Below are 8,740 nucleotides of genomic sequence, written 5' to 3' on the forward strand. Positions count from 1 at the left end.
AGAAGTGGGAGTGGGTGGGTAGGGGATCAGGGAGGAGGGAGGGTATAGGGGACTTTCGGGATAGCATTTGAAATGTAAATTAAGAAAATATCTAAAAAAAAAAACCACAAAAAAAAAAAAAAAAAAAAAACCCATTAAAAAAAAAAAAAAAAAAAAAAAAAAAAAAAAAAAAAAGAATCTAGGCCTTATTCAAAAGCCCATGGGCTGATTTAACAATGACAAAGAAGTTTTAGGCATGGTGGCATATGCCTACAATCCCAGCATTTGGGAAACAGAGGCAAAGGGAACAGAAGGCAGCGCACAGCAAATTACCAAAACCAAGACTCCTAACATGGCCAGAAGGCTTGTCAAGAACTGCATGAAAGTAGTGTCATCAGGGAACAAGCAGGATGACTTACATAGCTACCCAAAAGCTTTGTGGATACATTAAGCAGGCTTACTAAGACATGTTAGGAATGGATAGGAAATGACTTTTTCTATCGGAAAAGCACAAGGATAGCTTTTCCCTATAACCTCATTGTTATTGCAGGTAAGATATGTGAACTTTGGGACACATCACAAAAAGCCCAATCTCAGAATGTATGGAGTTGGGCAGTGACACCAAGCTGCAAGCAAGGCTTCAGCAAAACAGAGGGTAACCTCTGATGTGCTACAGAGAATAAGGGGAAGAGAACCAAGACCTCATTTGCATTTTAAGTGCCAGCTGATCATTATCCAAAGTGAATGTTTGTTTTTCTACAGTGACTAATACTGTGACTAAAAAGGTTTATACATATCAAAAATAGGGACCTGAACAACGTCTGATATCAGAACACAGAACATGGCAAAAACTGTATAGAGCACAAAAAAAGGGCATATTATTAAACAATCATAACTGGGAGCTCAGAGAGTGAGTGAGCATGGTATTTGTTTATGAATTTATCCACCTATCTATTAACTTAATCTATTTGCTTGATTGTTTATTATTTGAGGATTCTATACATGTATACAAGGCATTTTGATCAGATTCATCTCCTACTCTCTCCGTCAGCTCCATCCAGAGCCCCCCAAACATTCTTCTTCCAACTTCACATCTTTTATAAAGTGGAGTCCAAATAGTGCAAAATTCCTTCCTTTTGTGCATTAGTGTAGGACAATCCATTATAGCATTGCCATATCTACCAGTAGCCACACCTTAACTTCAATAACGCCTCAGCTAGGGCTAAGGCTAGGGCTTTATAATGTCCTCACCCACCCATGCTGGAATTCTAACTAGCTTGATCTTGTACAGTGAATTATAGCTGCTCAGAGTTCACAATTGCATCAGCCACATTATGTTCAGAATACAGCATTTGATGAGCACTTTTGAAGCCTGCAACCAAAGGTTTATCCAACTAGAACACAACCTGGCTTATGCCATGCATTCAGTCCTCTTCTAATAATGTTCTTGACAGCCTAGGTCCCTTACCTACACACACACACACACACACACACACACACACACACAAACACAAACACACACACACACATATGTGCACACATGCACATGTATACACACACCTCTCCAAAAAATGTACCTATGCACCAACTCCTGCCTCTGGGTTCCTTCCTGTCCTGTTTAAGTTCCAGTCCTAACTTCTTTCAATGATAAACTGAGGTGTGGGAGTGTAAGTCAAATATTCCTCCCTAACTTGCTTTTTGATCATTGTGTTTTGTCACAGCAACAGAAACCTATCTAAGACACCGTGTGTGTGTGTGTGTGTGTGTGTGTGTGTGAGTGTGCGAGTGTGTGTATGCATATATATGTATCTTTATTGAAATATAATTGACAAATTAAATTGCATATATTTTAAGTATTCAAAGATGTGATGAAGATTGATGTATATATTGGGATATAATCACCACAATTTAATTAATACCCTAGACATCGTGAAGTTACCATATTTGTGAACATGTGTGTGTGTATGTGTGTGTGTGTGTGTTTGTGTGTGGTTTATGTGCACACACATGCTCTGCTAAGGACACTCAGGCTCAATATTGTATCTTTGATGCCTAGAAGTTACTGATCTTATTATTTTTTTTAATCTTAACATTATTTACCTTAACACTATTCATCTTATAAGAGTATATCATTTGCCCACCATTTCCTGATTCCATCAGCAATCCTCATTCTTATCAATTGCCATTCCATTCTCTGCTTCTATATACTCATTGTTTTTAGGTTCTATTTATAAACAAGATCATACACTGTTTTTCTCTGTATATATATACTCTCCTTTCATTCATCAACTGATGGACAGTCCATAATTGGTACCGTAAAGAGTGCTACAAGCAACAAGCAACACATGAGCGTTGACATCACTTTGACATACTCATTTCTTTCACTTTTAATTAATAGCCAGACTATAAAATGACATATCATTATAGCCTTGATGTGCATTTCTCTGATAATTACTGATGCTGTGCAAACTTTTACATGTTTATTTCTCTCTTGTTTATTTTCTTTAGAAAAAAATGTATATTCAGGTTTTTGCCTATTTTTCTATTGAGATATGAGTTCCTTACACATTTTGTTTGTCATCTCCCTATCAGATACTCAGTTTATAAATAGGCTTCAACCATAGTTTGCTGAATATCAGTGGGAAAATTGCTAAAATATTGTATTTTAATATTCTCATCACAAAAGAGGAGATAAGTTAATGAGATAATGATCATGTTAATTAAAAGAATGTACTTGCTTGCTCTCCAAAATATACATATAACAAACATCCCATTAAACTGGTCATGGTGCTGCATACCTGTGACCCCAGCACTTGAGAAACAAGCAGAAGCATTATTTGCAATCAGTTCGGGTTGCATAGAGATGTTCTCTAAAAACTTCAAAACCAAAACCAAATAAACAAAACTTATCAGACATCTGTCTGTCTGTCTGTCTGTCCAATGATTCATTTGAATGTAACTGTCCCAATTCTAGAAACTTTATTTGGTGACAACAGATGGCCAATTGGGACCCCATCTCCCCCATTATTTAGAGACTTCTTTAGGGTTGTCTCCATATATTTTAGAAGGTTTCCACTGCAATAGGTTTGTACACCATGCTTCAAATTAGCCTTAATTCTAGCTGTCTCTTCCTTTGTTCTCTACCTCAATCCTATCTCCATTCCATTTTCCAACCTTATCCTTCCATTTATGCCTACTTCCAATCCACCCCTAAAGTCTCTTCTATTTTCTTGTCCCTGGGAGACGTATGTTCTCACTAATCCCTTCTTCTATACCTAACCCCTCTGGATCTTTGAATTGTAGCTTGGTTATCATTTACTTAGGGGTAATATCCACATATAAGCAAATACATAACATTCATTTTTCTGAGATGGGGTTAGCTCCATCCATTAGGATAATTTTTCTAATTCCATCCATTTGCCTGAAAATTTCATAATGTCATTGTTAACATCTGAGTAATCTATTACACAAAAGTATCACATTTTCTTTATCCATTTTTGAGGGACATTTAGTTTTTTGGTTTTGTTTTTGAGGGATTTTTTTGAGGGACATTCCAATTTCTGAATGTCATAAATAGAGCAGCAGTGCACATGGTTGAGCAAGTGTCCATATGCAGGAATGAGTTGTCCTTTATGTATAAGTCCAAGAGTGGTATAAGTGGGTCTTGAGGTAGATCGATTCTATCATTTCCACAGTGGCTGTATTAGTTTGCATTCCCACTAGCAATGGATGAGTGCTCCCACCCATTCTACATTCTCACCCGAATGAGCTGTTACTTGTGTTATTGACATTAGCTATTCTGACAGGTGTAAGATGGATTCTCAAAGTAGTTTTGATCTACATTTACCTGGCAGCTAAGGATGTTCTAGAAACAACAATTAAAAAGAAAAAAGAAAAAATTCATAGGGTCTGAATTCTCTTCTCTCCTAATGTCATACTATGTAAGTCATGTTGGAAATGCCATTTCTTAAAAAGCCTGTTCCTTCCTTCAACTTACAGTTGATTTACCTATAATGTCAGCATGAACTAGAACCAATTACTCACTGTCCCTGTCTTTGAAGGAGAATATTTTCAATTTCCAACTCTCTCAAAAGAATAAGACAACTGATGCCTGTTTTAGATAATGGCTGCACACCCAACTTTGTGTCATGTGTCCCGAAGATATAGGAAAAAATATTAAAATGTTTGTTTTAGAAATGATTATAAAATTTATTAAAAAACAAGCAATCTAGTCACTTAAATTTGAATTACAAATGAGAAATGACAATCTCAGTACAAATGTGTCCAATGTTACATTGAAACAGTTTGTCATTAATCTCAAATGCAAATTTAACCTTATGTTCTGTGTTTGATCTGGTCACACCAGCCTGAAAAAATATTTGTCATGGTTTAATAGAAGAAATCAACACATAGAATTCAAACTGACTGTAATAAATAACAGAATATATTCAGGCACTATGTCATAAAATACAGAAAAAGAGAAGTGTTAGCTAAAGTCAGAATTCCTTTACTAGAGTGAGTAAAATAGTTCAGCACACAAAAGTTTTTGCTACCCAGCCTGATGCCCTCAGTTCATTCACCAGAACCCACAGGGAAGAATGAGAAAACTAATTCCTGCAAGCTGTCCTCTGACCTCTACATGCATGCATACTGTTCCCACAATAAATACATAAATGTAAGATAGATAGATAGATAGATAGATAGATAGATAGATAGATAGATAGATAAATAAACTCTGTCTTTTTGGGTGTGGGAGTATTTATTAGTTTCTAAACATGTTGAACAGATATGCAAGTGAATGAATAACAAAAATCAGTGTGGTAGAAATTGTGGTAAGTCTTTGGCATAATTTATTTTACTATTGCTGTGATAAAATACAACTACAACACCTTAAAGAACAGTTGTTATATTTTGACTCCTAGTTGAAAGGGGCAGTTCATTATGGCAGGGAAGTCCTGGTAGCAGAAGCTTGAAACAGCTAGTCACATTGCACCCACAGGCAAAAGACAGAGTCATAGATGCTGCTGCCTTGCTCCTTTTTAGGCACTCTAGACGTCAAACCCAGGCAGTGGGACTGCCCAATTTTAGTGTGAGTCTGTCTGCCTCTCATAACCTAATCAGTACAGTCCCTCACAGGCATGCCTAGGGACTAAATAATCACACACAAGTTGGTGGATGCTTGTGTTGTGGTGATCTCAGATCCTGCCAATTTGACAATGAACATAAACCATCACAGGATGGAAGGAAAATGAAGCTCTGCAGAGAGAAAGTACAACCCAGAAGCACAGATGTACTGATTTGGACAGAAGGAATCTTTACAAAGGACAATTCCTTCAGACTGACAAGGACAGGGCATAGCCAAAGATTCTCCAACAGCTGACTCTATGTCTTGCATGTCAACATAAAAAAAAAAAAAAAAAGAAGTGTTGATGCAACACTTAAGACATTCTGAATTTCAAAAGGGATAAGAGATTTTTCATTCTGAGCCAAATATGAGTGGCTGTGGCCTGGAAACAAAGACTCAGGTTGTCCTGAATGAAACAATCTGCTGTAAAAGTGATTATGTGGCATACTATAGTCATGGAATAAAAGATAGTCAGGATTCAGTATGTTTACTAAATGCATTGGTAGAGACATCAAGTGGTCAGATTACAGCAAATCTGGGAAAGCTCTGCTCTAAGTTTCAGATGCTATTAGATGCCTTTTAGATTGGTGGAAGTGAGTGGTGTGTTAAGTTGACATATTACCTGATAGAAAGATGTTAGGTCAGATTACAGAGGTGGGTGATAAACGACTACTAAGAAGACTAAAGAAAGCCCAAGGTAATTTTGGTTCTTGGTCTGCTACATTCCAAATCTCCACAAATTATGAAGTTCTAATCAACTAGTCTACATACTCTTCAATACAGATGCAGTTTTCTAGAGGAACTAATTGAATTGAACTCAATGTGACACTCCTAGAATACCGATGTGAAGATTCACACTTTCAGGTCCATTAATATCTCTTTAGGGAGTTCTTGTAACTATCGGTGGCCTCAAAGCAGGATATTAAGTGGAATATCTAAAGAAACATGAAGGAGAAAATAACCTGTAACTCCTGAATCTGGTTGAAGCCTCTCACCACTTGAGTCAGCATTACCAACGTTTGCTGGGAGGACTGCTGACAAGGAGATAAGACTGTTCACGGAGATTTCAAACAAGCCTGTTAAAATGTTAGAGAACACTCAAACCTAAAGCATCTGACCTTTGAGAGTGGCCTTGCTCTTCTTCCAGAAAACATTCAGTTTTCTGGGAAATTCACAAACAAGACACTAAACTTTGTCTAAAACAAAAACAAGCCTTAACTCCCTTGTGCAATCTATGTGCACAGAGGGTTTAATCTTATCAGTTGTAATTCTATCCAGTGCACCTAGAGATGACCATATGATTCAGTTGACATCCTCAAAGTTCATTTGAGATGTAGCTTCAGAAACAACCAAGATGACACATTGCATTATTGTTAAGAGACTTAAATTCAGTTTTTAAGAAGTCCACACATGGGTGTCTACTCTCCTTTCTTGGAGTACTTCTCTCATACTCTTGGTGCTTAAATCCATGTTGGAATCTCTTCTTAGTAAACTTCAGTGCTTCTTCATGCTTCTTCATGTTGACTTAGTATGAGATTATTTTCTTGTCCTCCACCAAGTGAGAGCACAGCTTTAACGACTCTTGCCAAAGGACAAACACTGCAAACAGGTACTTAGCAAACATTGAACTGCCAGTGCTTTGTTTGCCCCTTGACTTTTGAACCCCTAGAATGAGAGAAACTGACTTCAGTTCTTTATAGATTACCCACTTTCTAGAACTTGGAGTAAAATTTAGTGGTAGAGCACTGACTGACTGTCAGCATAAATAATAAAGAAAGAAATAATAAGTAAACAACCCATTTGTGCTATTTTGCTCTGGTGATACAATGGAGTAAGACATTAGTAGGTGCCAGCAAAAGTCCCTCCTGTGTTTGCAATGAGCAAAAATGCTCTTAAATATATTGGGAAGTGTCTGTTGGAAGCAAAGTATTTCCATGTTTGGAATCACTGATCTAGATGAAAGCATTCTGCAAAAGGTTCAATTACATGTCTGAGTCTCTACAATAATTTTTCCCATCTGGTTCAGGCAAATAAGGGGAAAATTGAGCAAATAAAGCATCTACATTTGAAAATAAGAAAGTCTCATAGATGAATGAAGATGTTGCCAAAGGTGAATCCTTTAGATGGTGATAAAACAAATGATGGTCCTTTAAGATCACATATATTTACTTCAAATGTCCAGACTTCGGTGGTCTGGGTCAAGCTTATTGAAGTAAGTGCATATAGCCATGAAAGGCATACAGTTACTAGATAATTGCTGATATGGTTACTTTTAATAGATACTTCTACATCTACATCGTTGGGCCAAAGAAAAATTACTCCTTGATAAAGAAAAAAGACAAAAACCTTTGGAAATCTGAGAATTCTCCCCAAACACAATTCTCTTCAACAGGTGAATATTATTTATTAGGAGCTCAAATGCCATCTGGAAAATTTGCACATTTGGCATCATTCTTACCATTGTTTGCCTGTTTTGCTTTTACTTAAAGACATCATCTCATCATTCTGAAGAACACTTGCCACTTCCAACCAATACTCACAAGCTAGGAAGAATTAATATCCTTGGTAAAGATAAGCAATATAGTTTTCATGCAATAATCATCTTTTGTACTTCCTTCTTCAAGCAATTGATATTTCCTATGATGAAGTTAAAGAATTTTTTTTTTTTTTTTGGTTTTTCGAGACAGGGTTTCTCTGTATCGCCCTGGCTGTCCTGGAACTCCCTCTGTAGACCAGGCTGGCCTCGAACTCAGAAATCCGCCTGCCTCTGCCTCCCGAGTGCTGGGATTAAAGGCGTGCGCCACCACGCCCGGCTAAGAATTTTTATGAAACTTATCCAGTGGGGATTGAAGACATGGCTCAGCAGTTAAGAGCTCTGACTGTTCTTCCAGAGTCCTGAGTTCAATTCCCAGCAACTACTTGGTCGATCACAACCATCTGTAATGTGATCTGGTACCCTCAGATACATAAAATAAATAAATTAATATTTAAAAATATTAAAAATGTATGATATGACAGTTTGTTGAGTGAAATTAACTATAGAGTTAAAAATATAAATAAGATTAATTTTCATATTGATACAAAGATAGATGCCAGAGACAGAGAGAGAGAGAGAGAGAGACAAAGAGAGACTGAGGGCCCCATGTATTCTAGGCAAGCATGCTACCACTGAGTTATAATTTCAGCCAAAATATTCTGAATGTCCTGTTTTATAGGAATCACTGAACAAATATTAGATGAAACTGTGCAATTAATGCTTACATTAAAAAATTTAAGCTCAAAATGAAAGTTGAAATTTTCAGAAGTCTAAATGGTGAGTATCAGTCAAAAGAGATTTTCAGTAAAATATAATTTTTTACTCAAGATAGTGTTAAGTGATCATCAGATACAGATTTCCACTTTCAGGGACACCACATCCTACCAAAATAAGTCTTGAAAGTTCTCCTAATACAATATTGCCCTTGCAATCAAAATCTGGAAAAAAATATGAGAAACATCACATTATATTATGTGAAAACAACCAAATATTAAAAGATACAAAGGCACATGGCTACTATAAAATTATAATATCTAAAAATAGGTGAATCAATGAAAACAGAAATCAAAGAGGGGTTTTACAGAAGCCCAGAAGTTGGA

The sequence above is a fragment of the Mus caroli genome, chromosome X (genome assembly GCF_900094665.2).
Source record: "Mus caroli chromosome X, CAROLI_EIJ_v1.1, whole genome shotgun sequence".
NCBI classification, from domain to species: Eukaryota; Metazoa; Chordata; class Mammalia; order Rodentia; family Muridae; genus Mus; species Mus caroli.